Genomic DNA, 22,132 nt, shown 5'->3' on the forward strand with positions numbered 1-22,132 from the left:
AAATTAGATAATTATTTAAAGAGCAAACCTGGCAGGACAACAGCCACAAGGTAGCGAGGTGGGAGTAGCTGAGTTGGAACTAGCATGGACTTGACTGACAACTGTCCTCTTTGAGTAGGGTAATAATTCTTTGTTTCTGTTGCATTTATAATAGTAGCCATTGCCTGAGGCATGGTGACCCTCAAGTTAAACCTCACCTCCAGCTCATCTAATAAGAGACTAGCCCTATGGTCCTGTGGGACTGGGACGATTTTATTTTTAGTAGCTAAAGTTGAACAGATTTGATTGTCAGTTGGCAATTCTGATCAGCTGTATTCATTCTACCTAAATGAAATTTTTAAAAGAGTCAGCCAAGAAATAGTCCTGGCTCTTTCGTGTTATTAAAGTTACCTTTTCTGTAGCATCTAAAGACAAATGCATACAGTGAAATGTTTCCACTTCAGTTAACTAAATTCATAACTCACCTGATTTAAGAAGCATCAGTTTTTGAGAATAAAATAAGACATGAAAAGGAAGAGAGAATTGGTATTAAAAAATAGTTTTATGATCCATTCACTACTTTGTGGTGAAGCTGTGCTCAGATGTTTTGGTTGTCTCTCAAGAAAATGTTTATAATTTAGTCTAATTCACAGAATTATAACCTGGGCATGTTTGAACACATGGCGGTTACGTCATTTTATCTGTAATATATTGAAAAGCATTGAAGTGCTATTAGTGAACCAATGACAAAGGGTCTGACATGTGGAGCCATCAAAAACCATTTGAAATCAACCGGGAAGGAGACAAAGTAGAGGAAGTTACATTTATGAATAAATTTTTTTGATATATCCATAAGAGAAAAGCTCCGCTTTCTGTCTGATTTGAAGTCTGATGCAATACATGTTTAGAGTAATGTTCTGAATTACGTGGTTGTGTGTGTGTTTTTCAAACATGCAATTCTTTATTACTGTTTTTGTGAAAGTTGTCTACAATCTATTAGAGTCTGCTTTCACACAGGCAAGGACCTTTATTCATGACAAATTGTAGATATTCAATCTCCTATGACAATTCAAGTAGGTGTCTGACACTATTACAGAGCGACATTATTAAGAAAATTCTACACAGTTTGATATTGCAGTGCAGACTGTAGTGATACCAGTTGCAGAATGCAAATGACTAAATTGTCATGCATTGATCATAAAATACAAAGTAACATACAAGAAAGTCTAGTCAAGGTACATAGATTATCATAAACCACAGATAAGAGCTTTGAAAGTGTATCATGTTACTAACTACACATTAATTTCCTGTTGACATTGACACCATTGGCAAGTAATGTCCTTGATTTATGAAGATATCCATATAAGAGTAATATTTATTTGTGGTTTATTGTTATGGACTAATCCAAACCCCCTCAAAATATATTCAGAAAATAGGCTAGACCTTAATTTTTTTTGCTTATTTTACATTTAAGTGTAAGATATTGCATTCCAGATGTAATTGGTTTGGTCAAATTACCAGATTTCAAGCAAAACAGACTTTATTCACACACTACAGTTAAAATATAACAAAAGAAGAAATTGGCATAACAATTTTGTTGGAAAACTTAGAATAATTATTTTACTACTAAACAAAAACTGTTCCACTATAGTAATATCCCATAAGTACACTTTTAACGAAAGGCAGATTCAGAAAAATAGATTGTCTCATTGGCAATCCTCCAGTCCAGGAGGGGAGGAAAAACATCGAGAAAACTGAATAAGGGAGAGAGAATAGCAGGCAGAGATGTACTGCAGCTTCCATTCAGGTTCAAGACTCCAGCAATTGCTCCTACTGAAATCTAAAACTCAAAATCCTGGTTCTGTGGGAGCTTAAAAAAAAAAGTTCTCGCAAGCTGTTTAGTTTATTGAAATCAAATAGACAACTTTGAACCTCTGTCTTAAAACCAGTCTTCGAAAAAACCAAGACAAAATACACTTCTTTTAAGCTGGAGAATCGTCACAGGTTATTGAAATCAACATTTGAGACTGTAAAGGAAGTATTGTCCTTAATAGTATATTAGAGAAATCATTCAGAAATAGAATAAATGGTATTGATGGCTGACTTTTAGAACTGAGCCAATTAATAAGAAAAAAAACCAATCATCATTGTATTTTAAAACTTTAGATTTACTGTTTTTTTCAACCAAAATCAAATGGGAAATAGTGATTTAAAATAGAATGCTAGAAATGTGTGAGCTGTAATGTTTTTGTGATCCAATACTTGTGAACATAATAAATTACAGCAAACTTTATGTAAATTATGTAATTATTACAGCCTTAAAATTACTATCAATCTAATGTCATAAATTTTGCATGCTTTTATTTGAAAAAAATCTGTCAACCCTGAAATTATTAAATCTTGCTAGGATATAGTTACACAACTGGTTAAGGTCATTTGTCATTACTTAAGCTAGTTTGAGAGTTAATTTTAATAGTCAGCGTTTGTTTTTCTACTAAACTATGCCAACCATACTACCATCTTCATCTAATCACCTGTTGTGGTCGAAAGTAGGAACCCAGACTGAATTTATTCCTTGTCCCAGCCCCTTCTCTCACTTTCTTAGCTGGGGCTTGTTTCATTGTTGCCCATCTGAGACTAGATCACTCAGTATAAATGAAAACATTCTTGGTCTTTGTTTTACAAACTTGTTTTGCTTATTTTCCTCATAAAAATGAATCAAATGAGAATGAGGAAAGGCTTTGTCTATCTTTCTGTTAATTTATTTGTTTCTTCTTGGACTTACTGGAATTTAGAAGAATGAAGGGCGATCTCATAGAAACATATAAAATCCTGATGAGTCTGGACATGGTAGTTGCAGGAAGAATGTTCCTGTTGCTGGAACTAGGGGTTCACAGAACTAGGGATCACAGTCTAAGAATAAGGGGTGAGTCATTCAGGACTGAGATGAGGAAGAATCTCTTCACTCAGTTGTGAAGCTGTGGAATTGACTACTACAGGAAGCTGTTCAGGTCAGTTCATTAGAGATTTTCAAGAGGGAGCCAAACATGGCACTTATGGCTAAAGGAATTGAGGAGTATGGAGACAAATGGAGAATGAGCTACTGAGATTGCATGATCAGCCAAGACCACATTGTATGGTGATGCAGGCCCGAATGACCAAATTACCTATTCCTGTACCTATTTTCTAAGTTTCTTTAGGTGTTTAAAAATCGCACTTAGCAATTATTTTGGTTATCAATTTTAAAAATTGAGTAATTAATTGGCTTAGAGAAAAAAGGATTAAAATTACTTGTTTGCTTTTTAGCGCACTTACTGAACTCTATGGAACTATCTGAGGCAGGAAAGGTTTCTTTATAACAATAAGCTGCTCTTTCAGTTTTACTAGTTGGAGCTACAATGTCAGCATTCCCAATTGGATTGGATAGACAGAGAAAGGGAAGGAGCTAAAAGATATTAAAATTGCTGGGTGCCTTTACTGTTCACATGGGCAATATATACTGACATAAATGCACTGGACCAAAAGGCACATTTCCATAACATGTATTTTATTTAAAAGTTTGCCATGCCTGCACAATCTGAGCACATTTTTTTTCTCACTCTTGAATACACTCAAACTGCTTGATAAGAAGGATTACAACATACGATTTAAGTCCGTAGTGTTTGACCTCTTCTTTTCCAAAATTATTGGGAGAGAAGTTATGAAGTAGCAAGTACTAGAATCTGATGGGAAGTTCTTCCATTGGTGTAGAGCGATATTGATATTTCTGTGGAATTAGGTATACTGCATTTTATTTGTCTGATCAAATTAACCTCAGTCATAGTTCTGAGTTGAATTGTTAAAACAATTAAATTTCATCACGGAATTGACTCAAAGCATAATTCTTTGGCACATAATTTTCATTGTAATGTTCAATCGCAAGTGTTAATTGTTGAATGTATAAAAGGGAAATCTGCCCAATAACTGTCGAGTAGCAATTAGATTCCATGGTCTCGTACACTATCACTTATAAAAGCTAATGATTGGGACTTTATCACAATAGATGTATTAAGAAATAATACAAGGGATGGTTTATAAAAAATTATAAACCATCCCTTGGTGGTCTAAAATAAGACAACTGAATTGAGCCATAGAACATTCACATCTGAGCAATGAGTCACTCAGTGGCTCATTTTTTTAAACAAACCAACAACTTCATCAAGCAGCTGATAGTGTTCTTTATCAGAAATTTCACTTTATTTCTTCCTCTTCGAGTATGTCTAAATCATGCTTAAGCTACATAGGTTATGGGGCACAGTAGCTAATATGTCTGACCATCATTTAGTGACTGTTGGACAGGAATAACAGGAACCTGTTGTAAGTTAATTCATGGCCGAGATCAACATTTTCTGTATCACTGTAAATTGGAGTTCCACCATGCTGCTTTAATATATTGTTTCAGATTACTTATGCCTATTGTAAGTTAAATTATAGATGACTCAGATTTGATCAAAACTTGACTGGAAATTGTAGATATTTGACTTCAGTTTTTTTTTATGAAACGCACAGAAACACGATATGTTTTCAAATTTCATTTTTTGTTTTAAAACAGAGTTACATTTATATGAGAATCTAACCTATGATAAAATACTGTTTTTGAATGCAATCAAAACTGTACAGTGGCTACATATGAATTGTCCCGCACACAAAAATGTGTAAAACTTTCAAACAGAAGTGTTAACTACCTTAATCTGATTGCTTTCAACAAGAAAAAAAATAATAATTTACAGTATACTGCATCGAATAATTTGAGCAATTTTTTGAACACTAATGTAAAGGTTTGACTTAAATTATCAAGATATGCAAAATTGTTCAAAGCTTAAGAAATCGCAGTGAATACATTCTAAGTACCTTCACTTTGTAGCTGCATTAAACAAAATACGTCTGCTGTGAGGTTGCGTGTTTTGTAACTGGATGGGAAAAATAAGTCACATCTAATTGTGGTTCTGACATTTTCTGCATGTGGGCTGAGACAGCTTAAACTTAGTTGCTGTCACAGTGCAGCTCTCAATGGGAAGTTGTTTAACCCTTTGTGTACTGCAGTACCCAAGTACATAATTTCAGTCATTTGTGTATACTACTGATGTGCATGTTTTTGTTATTGATACCTGAAGAAATAAAGTGTTTACAAGTTAGGATTTTGACTTGCTTTGTAAGAATTTGCAACATTTTCCCAGACAAGTTATACTCTTATATGGTACAGGATGAACTTTGGACTGAGGAATAAATCAAGAATATGCTGTGTCAGAGCCACATTAAGCTTAACATGACTTTGTACCATTGCGTTATGTTCGAGGTTAATTAAAAACTTGAGTGAGGTTTATCCTGTTAATTCTTAATTTCTTCAGCTTTATTATTCCTAAGCACTGCAGACACTTGTTTGAAAACAGTGTTAAAAATAAAGAGAAAGTGACAGACTGTGCAATTAAACTATAAATGTAGAATGCTTGATGAAGTTGTTGGTTTGTTTAAAAAAATGAGCCACTGAGTGACTCATTGCTCAGATGTGAATGTTCTATGGCTCAATTCAGTTGTCTTATTTTAGACCACCAAGGGATGGTTTATAATTTCTAATGGTATTGTTTTGTGCCTTATTTATAGCACACATGATTTGGAGATGTCGGTGTTGGACTGGGGTGTACAAAGTTAAAAATCACACAACACCAGGTTATCGTCCAACAGGTTTAATTGGAAGCACACTAGCTTTCGGAGCGACGCTCCTTCATCAGGTGATAGGGACTATCCGAAAGCTAGTGTGCTTCCAATTAAACCTGTTGGACTATAACCTGGTGTTGTGTGATTTTTAACCTTATAGCACATATGAAATGTTCATGTTCTATTTTAGTTAAAGATGAACACAGTTTGTTCATTGTAGGAATTGACAGTTAATATTTTATGACATTCTAGATTGTGTATGACATGGTCAATTTGAAGTTGTCCCTCTAGGTCCAATAGTTCAAGTAAGAAACCTAAATTGCAGTAGAAATTGGGAAGCAAGTTAGTTTCATGTCTAAGACAATTTCAACAAATAAAGAACTGAAAAGGAGCTCAGTTGATAAACAGGACAATGAATAATTCGGATTAGGAATAGGAGAGAGAAATGAACAAAAGTTTAAGAATACAGTGAAAACCTTTTATTCCATATCAATTTCTCTTTCATCACACTCTAAATGATTGTCCCAGATTTTGCTGTAGTAATGATATCAAAATAAACAGCATTCAACGTAATTTTTACTCTGAACTGATTAGCTTCTGCAGTTAAACACAAAATCCAGAAGTTTCTGTATTCCCAATGGGAACAGTGGCCTACCACTGGGATGACACCAAGTCTGACAGAACAAAGGGCCAATAGCGAAGAATGCAGGTGAGACCTGGGGTGTCTTGGTAGGGCTGGGAGAAAAGGCCCCAGTTGAGGTTGTGAGTAAGGGCTGGGAGCCAGGTTGCAAAGGTTGATGGTGGGGGAAGAGACACAGAAGAAGATCTGGGTTGGGGACATGATTGGGACAGTCACTGATTTAAGGAAGGAATGCTCCCACTTCCCCACCCGTGACTTCCTGCCTGAGGATCAAAAGGCTAAAGTATTGGGCTACATCTTTCTCCACGACCATTCCTGATCTTCCACCAGCCTAAAAATTGCAACTGTCAGGAAGTGGTCCTTCATGATCATCTAGCGCCTCACTAATTGGGGTGAGAATGGGTAGGCTGCCCTGGAAAATGCCTGCCTCCGTAACATGACTGGCAGGCCATTGGATGAGAAATGGTGTCTGGAAAACCTGCTGAATGTTATGTATCCCCCACACCAGCAATCCCCCTGGAGAGAGGCAACTGTAAAATTCTGCCCCATGTCACAAATATTTATTTTGTTTTCTGTTTAATACTTAAAATTTAAGACTTGAAAAGTGAAGGGATTTTTTTTAGTACTTCGTGGTTTTGCTGTCTGTAAGAATACTTCAGTGTAATTGACTGCTTGCTCTGCTTGATGTTTCTTTCCACGGTTGCGGGACCCCTGGGGAACCTTATGACTTGTTATGCATGTTCAATCTGACATCTGGAAGAAGAAAATCCATGTCATACGTTACCTGATCTATATCAATAATTTTTTTTCTGGTCAGGGAGAGCACTGACCACAAAATCGATGCCAGTGGGTCTTGCTAAGACCTTAATCCATGGCATGGATTTTCTAGTGAGTTAGGATGGCTCAGGAGTCCTGGCAAAACGGTTGCCGCAACCTGACACCCGTCTCCCCTTTCCAGTTTACCACCAGTATTGTTGGCACGGAGCAAAACATGGGTAGCCTGCTAACACATTTCCTCCCCTTGCCAGCTCCATTGCAGGCGAGGGTGGTTTTAAACTCCCTTAAGTTTCAGAGATACATTAATAAGTAGATGTGGTTCACACTCTCTGCGAACGTGTGAACCATGAGGGAAACATGAGTCTCAAGTGGGGAAGCAATGATGAACGGTTACCCACTCCTGAAATTCTTTCAGTAACAGTTTTCGAAATGCAAACACGTTTTTTCAGTTTCAGTAGTTAGGTGCTGTACTGTAAGCTTTTACTGCAATGTTTGGTACCTCTCATGTAATAGTCTGAAGTGATTTGAATGCCTTTTAAGATGAAAAAAAAATCTTCATTTTTCAGAAGGGGGAAAAAAACAACCCTGCCAGCTCTTAGAATGCTTTGATTGATAACTAGCTGGTGAGACATTTTTAATAAAAATGCTTAAGCATTTGCTTTTGCATTTTTAGAAAGTTCCATTGTTAGTTAACTGGCGTTCCTCTGCCTCTGGGTAATATATATATATATATATATATGTTTGACTGAGGATTGGAAGGTCCAGTGGGCTGTATTGATATTTTAATTGACATGTTTTAAGTGGTTGCTAAAGGATGAGATGTCTTTAATTTGATTCGTGAAGTAGACGTGACGTTGAACAATTGGAGGTGATCTGATATTACTGGAATTGCTTTTTTTTCCAGGATTTTTTTCTGGTGTGTTTGGAGCAGAAAAGGGCATCAGTCGGGATGCGTCAAAGGTTTTGACAAACTGACATTAATAAGTAAACAGAGGTCCCAGTAAATGGATTGTCCACCTAGGATGCTGGCCTAGTCATTCCCCCATATGGGCCAGACTCCATACCACCCTGAAATGGAAATACGGCAAGTGGGCAGCTCTCTTAAAGGAAATATCTGATGGATCACAAAATTTCTCAACTCAACTATCCTGCCTCCAAAGTGAAAATCTGGCTGCCACTTGCCTCCTGTATGATATGAAATATTCATGTGTAGTCTTTGATAGTGAGTGTCATAAAGCCTCACAATCAGTTTTGATTTTATTGCCACCAAACAGGCAGTGGAGATTACTTAATTTTTGTTTTCTTTCCCCACCATCAATCAGAACTCAGTTGTGGCATCAGAGCTGAAGTCAGCCAATTTACCATAAACTAGAGCTCGTATTCCATACCGGGAAATTACTTATTGAAAAATATTTAGTGGTACTGATATTGCATAACACAAAGGAATTAAAAAAAAAATCCTTGCATATTAAAAGCTAAAGTCACTGTAGTTTTTCCAGACCATAGTGCTGCTCTCTCATGAGTGTGTGTGTGTGTGTGTGTGTGAGAGAGAGTGAGTGAGAGGGGAAAAGACGGACGAGTGGTGGTGGTTTAAGGAGGATCGGTGCCGGGTCCATAGTTCGTAATTTATATAAATAACTTGGATGAGACGACAGGAGGCATGGATGCAAAGTTTGCAGCCTACGCCAAAGATGATGATACATTGGACAGTGAAGGTTATCTCAGATTACAAAGAGATATTGATTGACTGGGCCAATGATCAAGGAATGGCAGATAGAGTTTAATGCAGATAAATGCGAGGTATTACATTCAGATAAGAGAAATCAGAACAGGACTGGGAGAGTTAATGGTAGGGCCCTGGGGAATGTTGTCGAACAGAGACCTCGAAGGATGCAGGTGCATATTTCCTTGCAAGTGGTGTCATAGGTAGACAAGGTGGTTAAGAAGATGTTAGCATGCTTTCTTCATCAGTCAGAGCATTGAGTACAGGAGTTGGGATGTCATGTTATAACTGTACAAGACATTGGTGAGACCACATTTGGGGTACTGCTCAGAATTCTGGTCACCCTGCCACAGGAAAGATATTATTAAACTGGAAAGGATCCAAAAAAGATTTGGAAGGATGTTACTAATACTGGAAGTTTTGAGTTATAAGGAGAGGCTGGACAAGCTGGGACTTTCTTTTCCCCTGGAGTATAGGAGGCTGAGGCGTGACCTGACAGAGGTTTATAAAATCATGAGGGGCATGGATAGGGTGAATAGCCAAGGTCTTTTCCCTAAGGTAGGGGAGTCCAAAAACTGGGGAGCATAAGTTTAAAATGAGAGGGGAAAGATTTAAAAGGGGCCTGAGGAGCAGCTTTTTCACGCAGAGGGTGGTGCATATTTGGAATGAGCTGCCAAAGGAAGTGATGGATGCAGGTACAGTTACAACATTTAAAAGACATTTGGACAGGTACATGAGTAGGAAAGGTTTGGAGGCATATGGGCCATGTGCAGGCAAATAGAACTAGTTCAGGAAACCTGGGTCAGCGTGGACAAGTTGGGCTGTAGGGCCTGTTTCTGTGCAGGATAACTCTGACTCTATAATGTGAGTGTTACCATGCCTTAGGCAAGGGGACAGATTGAAAATGACAATCCTTCAAGGTAACCTCAGTCAGGGCAGGAATTGATTCCGTTCTGTTGGTGTCACTCTATATCACCATCCAGCCAACTGAACTAACCAACCCCCAGTGTATATGATAATGTTAGTAAAATGGATATTGGTTGATCCGTGATATAACTGTGCATTCAATGATAGTGTTGTACCTGATGTATTTAAATACAAAACATGTTCAGTTCTTTGGGCCTGCATGTGGCCCATATCCCTCCAAACCTTTCCTAATCATAGGGAATCAGTGTCTTTGTTATTGCCTTATTATTACACACTGACTAATTACACTGATATGAGTTTGAGCAGAATTATTCCGTCCGCTTGCCTTGAAACTAAGTAGGTCCTGTTACACATATGGGAAAAAGTGAGGACTGCAGATGCTGGAAACCAGAGTTGAAAAGTGTGGTGCTGGAAAAGCGCAGCCCCACCGAACTCATCTCTGCATACCTCGACACTGTCCTGTCCCCCTTAGTCCAAGAACTCCCCACCTACGTTCGGGACACCACCCACACCCTCCACCACCTCCATGATTTTTGCTTCCCCGGCTCCCAACGCCTTACCTTCACGATGGACATCCAGCCCTGTACACTTCCATCTGCCATCATGAAGGCCTCCAAACCCTCCGCTTCTTCCTCTCCCGCCGACCCAACCAGTACCCTTCCACTGGCACCCTCCTTCGACTGACTGAACTGGTCCTCACTCTTAACAACTTCTCCTTCCAATCCTCCCACTTCCTCCAAACCAAAGGAGTAGCCATGGGCACCCACATGGGCCCCAGCTATGCCTGCCTTTTCGTCGGATATGTGGAACCGTCCATCTTCCGCAGTTACACTGGCATCATCCCCCAACTTTTCCTCCGCTACATTGATGATTGTATTGGCGCTACCTCGTGCTCCCACGAGGAGGTTGAACAGTTCATCCACTTTACTAACACTTTCCACCCCGTCCTCCAATTTACCTGGACCTTCTCAGACTCCTCCCTCCCCTTCCTAGACCTCTCCATTTCTATCTCGGGCAACCGACTCAACACAGACATTTACTACAAACGGACCGACTCCCACAGCTACCTAGACTACACCTCCTCCCACCCTGCCCCCTGTAAAAACGCCATCCCATATTCCCAATTCCTTCGCCTCTGCCGCATCTGCTCCCAGGAGGACCAATTCCACTACCGAATAACCCAAATGGCCTCCTCCTTCAAAAACCGCAATTTCCCCTCCGACATGGTCGACGATGCTCTCCACCGCATCTCCTCCACTTCCTGCACCTCCGCCCTTGAACCCCGCCCCTCCAATCGCCACCAGGACATAACCCCACTGGTCCTCACCTTCCACCTTACGAACCTCCGGATACATCGTATCATCCTCCGTCATTTCCGCCACCTCCAAACAGACCCCACCACCAGGGATATATTTCCCTCCCCACCCCTATCAGCGTTCCGGAGAGACAACTCCCTCCGCGACTCCCTCGTCAGGTCCACACACCCCACCAACCCAACATCCACTCCCGGCACCTTCCCTGGCAACCGCAAGAAGTGCAAAACTTGTGCCCACATCTCCCCCCTCACCTCCCTTCAAGGCCCCAATGGATCCTTCCATATCACCTGCAAATTCACCTGCACCTCCACACACATCATTTACTGTATCCACTGCAACCGATGTGGTCTCCTCTACATTGGGGAGACAGGCCGCCTACTTGTGGAACATTTCAGGGAACACCTCTGGGACACCCGGACCAACCAACCCAACTACCCCGTGGCTGAACATTTTAACTCCCCCTCCCACTCCGCCAAGGACATGCATGTCCTTGGCCTCCTCCATCGCCAGACCCTGGCCACATGACGCCTGGCGGAAGAGTGCCTCATCTTCCGCCTAGCAACCCTCCAACCACACGGGAGGAATGTAGATTTCTCCAGCTTCCTCATTTCCCCTCCCCCCCCACCTTATCTCAGTCCCAACCCCCGGATTCAGCACTGCCCTCTTGACCTGCAATCTTCTTCCTGACCTCTCCGTCCCCACCCCCTCTCCGGCCTATCACCCTCACCCTCACCTCCTTCCACCTATCATATTCCCAACGCCTCTCCCCAAAATTCCCCCCACCCCTACCTTTTATGTCAGCCCACTTGGCACACCAGCCTCATTCCTGAAGAAGTGCTTATGCCTGAAACGTCGATTCTCCTGCTCCTCTGATGCTGCCTGGCCTGCTGCGCTTTTCCAGCACCACACTTTTCAACCCTGTTTCACATATGACCACTTCCCAAAAAAGATCAAGCTGTTGTTTATATATAGAACCAAAATGAATATTCCAAGGACTGACCAATGCTTCACTCCTGGATAGTGAGCATGCAAAACAATGGAAAAAAACCCAACTGATCCAATAGGCCAGTTTTGTGGTACAAGTTTTGCACAATATGCAGTCGATTTTTGGCTGTTGAGATGGATTGCTCAAGTCAGGAAATTTCCTGACATGTTGAACCAGCCCCTGTTTGAAAACAAAACACCATGTTGATTTCACCCCAGGGGATATGGGTGCTTGTTGATCCAGAAGCAAAGTTCAACTGGTCACAGAGGTGGGACAATACCAGGTGTGCTGGTTAGAAGGCCCATCTGAATTGTCTGGAATGTTATTCTACTTGTTTAAAAGTTGTTTGGCCCACTTCCAACATGCCTCAAACCCCATCATCCTGCTGGCCTGGCTTACCCTTTGGCCAGCACCCTTCATATCCCTCAATGCTACCTCTGTAAACACTTGCTCACTAATCACAATAGACACATTTCTGGAAACATATGGAGGTAAGAAAAGAAACATGCAACAGTCCACTATAGTTCTCACTTCTAAACTGTTAATAGTGAAAAACTCCCAATCATAAAATCCATTCAAAGCTTTTAAATCTCAAATGGTTATCTCTTATAAAATTAAACAAATTGCTATTTAGTGGCCATCATCTTTTAATAGCCACTTTAACTTATCAATCAAACAATGAACTCAGAAATCCTAGCTGACACAATTGGAGCTTTCAGTTGAGGCCATTAAGCATTCATAATGTCATTGGACAGCCCTTGGCAAAATGTCTATTGGCAAGAGTTCAATTGAAATTGCTTTTTTTTCCCTAAACTATGCATGCTAATCAAGACTATCCAGTAGAAGGTTTTCTAAACCCTCACTGACAGCTGCAGCCTTTTCTTTGTTAAACATTTAAGGGCTTGTCTTTGAAGAACTTCAGATCTTGGTTCGTTCTACATCTTATTGGTCATTTAATAGTGTTTGTGTTTACTCTCATCAATTTGTGACTCAATTTGAGGGCTAAGACCCTTGGACCAGCCAAAATGGAATCTGTTGGAACTCAGGGCTACGGTGAAGTCTAAGATGACTGTTGCCACTTCCCTTTGCAAAATGCATCCTTATCAAGAAGAGAAGCAAAATTTGCTGATGTTAGATTTAATTTACATTCATGAGATTGAGTGAACTTCATCCCTTGACATTGGATCTGTTTCGCTTCTTTCTTTGCCATTCAGATCGTTTTCTAATTATCATAGAATCTGTATGTTTCTGGAAAGACCAGCATTTTGTTACTTATTCTCATTGCTCTTGTGACAGTGATGACAAACTGCCTTTCGCAGCCACTGCAGTGTATGTGATGAAGGTTCTCCCTAATTGGACTGAATAATCATGCTGATTGCAGTTCAATGTCTTATTACATTGAGACAAATTGAGACCTTGTAGACCCTTCAGAACTAGGTCCAGTATGGTATAGGAGCTTGCCATCTATAATGAAGGATGACCATTCAGCTCCCTCAATAGCACCCCCCATACTTCCTTGATTTCTCAGCGCTGTTAGTGATATACCAGGAGTTTGACCCAGCGACCATGAAGGGATAAGTGATATATTTCCCTGTCAATATGGTGTGTAAGTTGGTGGGTAACGTTAAGGTGAGGAGTTCCTGTGTGCCTGTTGCTCTTAGTTTTTTAGGTGGCAGAGCTAACACATTTGGGAATTGTTGTCAAAAATGCTTTAGAGTGGTGCATGTCATAGTGCACACTGCAAACAGGTTGTGCCAGTGATGAAGGGGGTGAATGTTTAAAGTTGGAGTGTTTCAATCAATCAAGTGGGTTGCTTTACCTTGAATGGTGTCAAACTTCTGAGTAGTTTAATCAGTATGAAGAGGGTTAAGCTGTTAACTAGGGTTAATTGACTAAATAAAAAGGACATTCACAACTTCAACGGGGTCTTGTGGCACAGTGTTAGTGTTCCTATCTCTGGGTCTGATGTTCTGGATTCAACTCCCACCTGTCCTGGAGGTGTGTCACAGTATGTCCAAATGGGTTGATGAAAAATACTTTAAGGGGCAGTAGGTTGTACTGATGATGTGGCTGTTTACTTAATAAGCTTGACCACACAGGAAAAAGGCACCTTGATGTCGAATTCACCAACAGACTGAGACCTGACTTAACATTGGCAGCAGAGGATGGCAGTCTAACAATGAAGCTTACTAATAGACAATAGTTGCAGGAGTAGGCCATTCTGCCCTTCGAGCCTGCACCACCATTCATTATGATCATGGCTGATCATCCTTAATCAGTATCCTGTTCCTGCTTTATCTCCATAACCCTTGATTCCACTATCCTTGAGAGCTCTATCCAACTCTTCCTTAAGATAATCCAGAGACTGGGCCTCCACTGCCCTCTGGGGCAGAGCATTCCACACACCCACCACTCTCTGGGTGAAGAAGTTTCTCCTCATCTCTGTCCTAAATGGCCTACCCCTTATTTTTAAGTTGTATCCTCTGGTTTGGCACTCACCCATCAGCGGAAACATGTTTCCTGCCTCCCAAGTGTCTAATCCTTTAATAATCTTATACGTCTCAGTCAGATCCCCTCTCAGTCTTCTAAACTCAAGGGTATACAAGCCCAGTCGCTCCAGTCTTTCAGCGTAAGGTAATCCCGCCATTCCAGGAATTGACTTCGTGAACCTATGCTGCACTCCCTCAATAGCCAAAATCTTTTTCCTCAAATTTGGAGACCAGAACTGCACAATATTCCAGGTGCGGTCTCACCAGGGCCCTGTACAGCTGCAGAAGAACCTTTTTGCTTCTATACTCAATCCCTTTTGTTATGAAGGCCAGCATGCTATTAGCTTTCTTCACTACCTGCTGTACCTGCATGCTTTCCGTCATTGACTGGTGTACAAGAACACCCAGATCTCTTTGTACTGCCCCTTTATCTAACTTGACTCCATTTAGGTAGTAATCTGCTGTCCTGTTCTTGCCACCAAAGTGGATAACCGTACATTTATCCACATTAAACTGCATCTGCCATGCATCTGCCCACTCACCAAACTTGTCTAGGTCACCCTGTAATCTCCTAATATCCTCCTCACATTTCACCCTGTCACCCAGCTTTGTATCACCAGGAAATTTGCTAATGTTACTATTAATACCATCTTCTATATCATTAATATATATTGTAAAATTAAGAGTTCCTTTTCAGATGAAAAATTACAAATTTGAGTTGCTTTTTAGAGGAATTGTGATGCGAAGTGTAAAGTAAGATATAAATTCCATGGTTCAGATGGGAAAATGGAGTTCAGCTATGGAATGGGATTACCTTCTTATCAGATTTCTTCTTATAAAAAGCGACAGTTACCAACCACGTGTAATATATTATCAGAGCTGGATACTTGGAAGGTTTGGATAATCTATGTTTAACATCTATGGGAAAAATGTATAAAATGTCAATCTCAATACTAACTGGGCTTTATTAGCATTAGGAATTTAGAAGCAAAAAAGACAAATTATTTTAAAAACTCAAACAGCAGTTTGCCTATTCAACTTCTCACAGGTTCGAAGTCCTATAAAAAGAGGTGAGGGGGATAATGAGTACTCAGAAGACATAAGATAAATGGCATAGCTGTAAAAGAAAAAGAATGAGGTAGTTATTTGATAGTGATTGGTCAAGCATTGCCCTCAGAAACGAATTCGAGAATGGCTGTCATCTAGTTGGTTGAGTTGAAATGCACATGTCCTTTCGGCCTGCAAAGAACAGGGTCATGTATATTAGTACATGTGGCTTCCAAGCATACTTCTTCACAAGCCTGATTGACAATCCTATTTAGTTGTCCTCATGATTCTTCACACAATCAGGAGTATTCAGTAGACAGTGTCCAATTGAGGGCTCCCAACTGTTTTGCATTTTTCAACTACTCAACATGCTAGTTGAGTTCAGAGAATAACTTGCCTGTCGTGAACATCTGAAGATGCATGCTGTTTGATTGAATCTATTAGTCTTTGCGACAAATGCCTTACACGTCAGTCCGGTGCTGATAGGTACAATGTTGTTTTGGCTTTACAGCAGCCTCCTGTCAGTGGCGAACATCATTCTCATGTTGCTGTTGCATAATGGCAGCATGAAACAGTTCACTTTACCTGTTGCTTTTAGCTTTTGGAGTAGTTTACCATTCCAGGGTAACCAGAGGTTGACTGAACCCACCGCTGTCCCTTTTGGTTTTGAAAAGTGCCCAGTCTGCCTGGTGCATCATGGAAAGGCACTGTGCACCTGAGTCTCTCAGTTTGGAATATTCCTTTCCTGCTTCTGTCTTAATGTTGTTCAAATCTTGTTAAATGCAGGAATGGAGTGTTTCGTGCTCTGCAAATGCCACTATAAACTGCATTAATCAGCAATATTCCATTTTTGGCCTTCTGGTGGAGGGAGGATCATTGAGGAGGTGAACCTGGTTGCTCTGACACCGCCCTGACATCAGAAGTGACGAGTGGTCTATGACTTGCATGTATGACTTGTTTGACATGCTAAATGGGACAGATTTGTGCCAGATCCTCATTCTTGTACTCCGTGCCCCAAATAATAAGGACAAACATGCCATATGCCTTCTTTACCACTCTATCTACACAAGTTCTTGTTGTTTGGGGCATGAATACAAGAGTAAGGAAGTGATGTTGCAGCTTTATAAAACTTTGGTTTGGTCACACTTAGAGTACCGTGGTCAGTTCTGGTTGCCACATTATAGGAAGGATGTGGAGGCTTTGGAGAAGGTGCAGAAGTGGTTTACCACAATGCAGCCTGGATAGAGGGTATGAGCTATAAGGAGAGGCTGGACAAACTAGGGTTGTTTTCTCTTGAGTGGCAGAGGCTAAAGGGAGACTTATAGAAGTTTATAACATTTGAGGGGAGTAGATAGAGTTGACAGTCAGGATCTTTTTCCCAGAGTTGAAATGCCTAATATTAGGGGGCATGCATTTAAGGTAAAAGGGGGGAAAAGTTCAAAGGAGCTATGAGGGGTAAGTCTTTTTACACAGTGTTAGGTGCCTGGAGTGCGCTGCCAGGGGTGGTAGTGGAAGCAGATACGATCGGGACAGTTAAGGGACTTTCGGATCAGCATGTGAATAAGCAAGGAATGGAGGAATGTGGACCATGGGCAAGCAGGAGGGATTAGATTAATTTGGCAACATGTTCAGCATAACATACTGGACTGAAGGGCCTGTTCCTGTGCTGTACTGTTCTGTATTTTATGTTTTTTTCCCTCAGGTGTATTTCCTTATGTTATTCCTTGCTGATTTCAGCTTTTGGGATGTCATTACTGAGAATTGTTTTGATACAAGGCAACTATTTGGACGAACACACAATCTTTTACTGATTTACTATGAGCTCGGTTTAGTAGTTCAAGCTGATAAGTGCTCAGCTCATCTATAAGTTGTCCTTCTATTTCACTTGTTGTGCTTCTTACCGCCAATAATTTATGATATTTCCAAAATCTTGTACGAATGGTATACTCTACATATAGTGTTTGGATGAACATACTCCTGTAGCGTTTTTGTCATTTTCTTTAAGTGCAGCATCTCTGTTCTGAAGTTATTAGTTCTGTCTTGGAAATCCAATCTATAAAAAGCTTCCCAATCATTTCCAGCCAACAGAATTGATGTTAACTAATGCCAAATGTTTTTGAGAAACCTAATACGCACTCATAAAGATCTTTCCCTAAACATCCCTAAAATGACTGTATTTAGTGCAACAGATGTCTTTGCAAATCCATTATGCATTCATAGCGTGTCTCTCAATGAAGGCAAGCATAGATACCATGTGGAAACGTAATCGTTGGTCAGCTGAAGAAGAAAAAAATATTTGAGGAACAGAATCTCAAAGCTGAGATAATGGTCACAGTTGATGAAATATAGAGCACAGTACAGCACAGGAACAGGCTCTTTGGCCCATGATGTTGTGCTGAACGTGACACCAAGTTAATCTAATCCCTTCTGCTTTCTCAGGGTCCATCTCGTTCCATCCCTTGCTTATTCATGTGCCTATCTAAAAGCCCCTTAAATGCCTCTATAGTATCTACCTCCACCACCATCCATGGCAGCACATTCCAGAACCTATCACTCTCTGTGTACAAATCTTGCCCCTCACATCTCCTTTGAGCTTTCTCCCCCCTCATCTTTATCCCTGTGCTCTTGTACACTTCACAGACTTGGATGCCTTTCAAGAAGCAACCTTTCAAGAAGAGTTCCCGCCTCAGGCGACTGACTGTCTGTGTGGAGTTTGCACATTCTCCCCGTGTCTACGTGGGTTTCCTCCAGGTACGATTGGTATACTCTACATATAGTGTTTGGATGAACATACTCCTGTAGCGTTTTTGTCATTTTCTTTAAGTGCAGCATCTCTGTTCTGAAGTTATTAGTTCTGTCATGGTTTCCTTCCACAGTCCAAAAATGTGCAGGTTAGGTGAATTGGCCAAGCTAAATTGCCTGTAGTGTTAGGTAAAGGGGTTAATGTAGGTGAGTGGGTTGCGCTTCGGCAGGTCGGTGTGGACTTGTTAGGCCGAAGGGCCTGTTTCCACACTGTAACTAATCTAATCTAATCTAAAAGCACCAGAGAAGTACCATCAGAGGTGCCTATGTAAGATTAAAAAGTGGTTCAACGGCAATGTTCTCTCCCAACCAACATACCCAGAATTGAGATGCTAATTGCTCAAAGCCAGTTCTGATGGGTAGTGCATGTTATTCGTCTGTATGAAGCCAGACTCCCAAGCAACTGCTCTACCCAAACTCTTTGTGGCAGGAGTCACCCAGGAGGACGGCAGAAATGCTTCCAGAATGTCTAAGGTCCTCGCTGAATCATGGAAATTTCTGATTTGTGACTGACTAAAATGGAGAGAATATGTTGGGTACATGCAGAGGCCAAGTTAAGACATCACAGAGAACACAATTTCCTGAAAACCCAACTTCCTGGTCCTTCTTCCAAGCACTGCCTGCCCACATACTGGCAGTGTGTGCAGATTGAGCATTGGACTCGCGTCCCATCTCCAAGCCCAACAAACTCGAGTGGAAACAAGTCCTCCTCAATCCCAATGGATTACCTAAGAAGAATGTCATCTGCTATTGTTCACAGAATAACTAATACTGATTCCAGTAGTACATGACTATAACTCAAATTCTGAACAATTCTTGTTGAAACTTATCATTTATATATTGTCACTGTTACAATTTGAATGTTTCCTGTGGGCATCTCAGAATCAGTACATAAGGCATGTGAAACTTATAGAGTCATAGAGACATAGAGATGTACAGCATGGAAACAGACCCTTCGATCCAACCCATCCATGCTGACCAATAAATGAAGTAACATTTTATGATTCTGAAGGTAGCCATTATTTCCATTGTTTCTTAACAGAAAGCTCTCGGCTAGGAAATTCCAGAGTACAATTGATCTAAAGTGTATAGCTTTTAGTCTCATCGGGCTCGGAATTGGGGAATTTCTGGGAATTAGTACTGCACCTTAAGTATCTGAATGGAAACTGTGAAACTCACTGACATCACAGTCTATTTTTTTCATGAACTGTATGGTCATCAAAGAAATGGTATATTAATTCATGCCGTATAAAATTTAGATTGGGTGGTGTTCTTTCTAAAGCCGTGATTAAGTGGAATATAGGTAGGTTTCCAGTGCTGCGGTTACTGTTGTGATATTATTCAGTAGAGGCTGAAATGGTCATTCACTGCACTTGTTTTTGGATGTGTAGTCATTAACAGGTAAAGGTTCATTTTTGATATGTTATGTACAAGCAACTTTCACATGCTGTTGTTTGTATTGCTTTTATTTCTGTTTTATAAAACTTTGCCGGATATGTTTAATAAATTGGAGTTATGTTTACTTGAATTGAACAATTACACAATTACATTTTTTAAATAAAAATCTGTTTAAGGTATTTAGAGTTGCCAATGTCTCCATTTTTAATTATCTGTAGTACATCATGCAGACCTGTGATATAGTACATTTTAAGATTCATCCGTATTGGTTAAGTGCAGTTAATTCTGAATGAGACGTAGTGTTTAGTTTAGGTGCATGAGTTCCAAATAAGTTTTTCTTGAAGTTTTAATAACCATGAGCCACAAAGTTTTGCTAACATAATATTCATTAAATGCTTAGTTGTTGTGTACCTCTGACTTGCACAAGGGTTCCATCGATGTGACTCCAATTCATGTTATGCTATATTGTGTCTCAGCAATAGTGCTGTTTCCTTTTCAGTCGGAAAGTTATAGGTTCAAGTCCACTTGAACCCATAATCTATATTAATGCTGAGGTTCTGTACTATTGGAGGTGCAATATTTCATGTGAAATGTTAAATCAAAACACTGGCTTCTTATTTGGAAAGAAGTGTTTTGGAATGGTACTATTTTAAAGGGGAGCAAAGGAGCTCTTTAAAATGTCTTAGACATTTATCTCTCAAACAACTTTTTTTTTTAATTTCAAAAATGTACTTTTATTCATAAGAATCTCTTTGTATATATACATTGTCATAGATGCAGTTTGGGTCTATATAGTTGCATAGCAAATAAACAAAACAAAACATTAGAGTTTGATTCTATCCAACTCTCACTGATATGTGCAGTACCAATATTTACATACATTCAAGACACTAGGAGGGTGCGGTAACTGAATGGATCCCCAATTACCTTCAGCAGAAAGACCTCAGATGGTGATCTTTCCCCACTGCTCCTCAGTGGTGGCTGCCCCAAGCTTCAGTGCATCCTTCAGCACGTTGTCCTGGACCTTGGAATGTGCCAGTCTGCAACACTCAGTCAGGGTCAATTCCTTGTTCTGGAAGACCAACAAGTCTCAGGCAGACCAAAGATACAAAGATAGATATCTTATTGAACAGTAAAGGAATTAAGGGTTATGGTTAGAGGGCGGGTAAGTGGAGCTGAGGCCCCAAAAATTCAGCCATGATCTCATTGAATGGCAAAGCAGCCTAAAAGGGCCAGATGGCCTACTCCCACTTCTAGTTCTTAAGGTTTTATCAATGCAAGCCAGTGGTATAAACTGAAAGCAGAATTGTATCTGGCTTAGAGTTAGCTTGGTTTACTGATGACGCACTTGTTTTCTTAAGTTTGAAATCCTACCCTAGGATTTCTGAACATCATTAGGCTGACACTGAGGCTGGGCAGGTACTACATTGTCAGAGGTAACTGGTTTTTGTTCAGATGGACTGTTTTACTGTTCTTTTATGGGAAACATGCAGTCAATACCACCAACATTAATTAACTGGTCTGCTGGACCTTGCTGAATGCAAATTATCTGATCATATTTGGCTGTGAAACAAATGTTTGCCTTACAAAAATATCTCTGTGCATGTGAAGTGCTTTGGGACATGGACAATATAAAAGTTTAACAAATTCGCATTGCCTTTTCTTATAGCTGATGTGGCATGATAGCACTAGCCATATGTCTAGACTTAACAATGTATTTGGGTTACCTTTTGTAATTTTGGGTGACCAAGACGGCAGTTGCAGTTCAATCTCAACCATTTGTGCAGGGAGACTTGTAAACAACCCTCACTTAGAGATAACACTGTTCAGATGGATTCAAGTTTCATCTCATAAGACCATGCCAAGTGAACAGAAGTGGACCATTCATTCCATCGATTCTATTCTGCCATTCAGTGAGTTCTCAATTCCACTTGCCTGCCTTTTCCCCGTTCCAGTTGATTTCCTTTATTAAAAATCTGTTTATCTCAGCCTTGAATATACACAATGACCCAGCCTCTAGAATTCTCTGTGGTAAACAATTCCAAGAGACTCAGTCGTCTGAGAGAAGAATCCCTCCTCCTGTCTGTCTAAAATGGGCAACCTCTTATTCCTAACGTTCTTGTCACCTCATGTAAGTCATGGAAATTGTGCTCCAAACTGAGCAGCAATTTAAAAAAAAAATTTAAGAATCAGAGCAATTATTCATCCACAGAATAGCAGAAGTATCACAAAGCCATTACTAAAGATAATGGTGACAAAATCTTCAACTGAACGAAAATTACACACTCTAGCAGTGTTGAAAATGAATGTTGAAATTGCATTTCCCATAAGGAGTTCTAAAGGCCATCTTTTTAT

The 22,132-nt window shown here is 40.3% G+C and overlaps 1 protein-coding gene across 4 annotated transcripts in view; it reads left to right on the plus strand.

Moving 5' to 3' along the window:
• The window catches only part of adcy7 (adenylate cyclase 7), a 187,934-nt gene that overhangs the window by 15,464 nt on the left and 150,338 nt on the right, over positions 1–22,132 (plus strand). For 2 of the 4 annotated variants that reach the window (XM_043706949.2, XM_087995890.1), the window contains exon 2: positions 18,218–18,328. The exons of the other annotated variants lie outside the window; for them this stretch is intronic. The gene's annotated coding sequence lies outside the window, so the exon portion shown is untranslated. The remainder of the gene's footprint in view (positions 1–18,217; positions 18,329–22,132) is intronic. 4 annotated transcript variants of the gene reach the window in all.

This window comes from Chiloscyllium plagiosum, unplaced genomic scaffold, assembly GCF_037043375.1.
Source record: "Chiloscyllium plagiosum isolate Xiang-an unplaced genomic scaffold, Cpla_swu_hap1 HiC_scaffold_17, whole genome shotgun sequence".
Lineage (NCBI taxonomy): Eukaryota > Metazoa > Chordata > Chondrichthyes > Orectolobiformes > Hemiscylliidae > Chiloscyllium > Chiloscyllium plagiosum.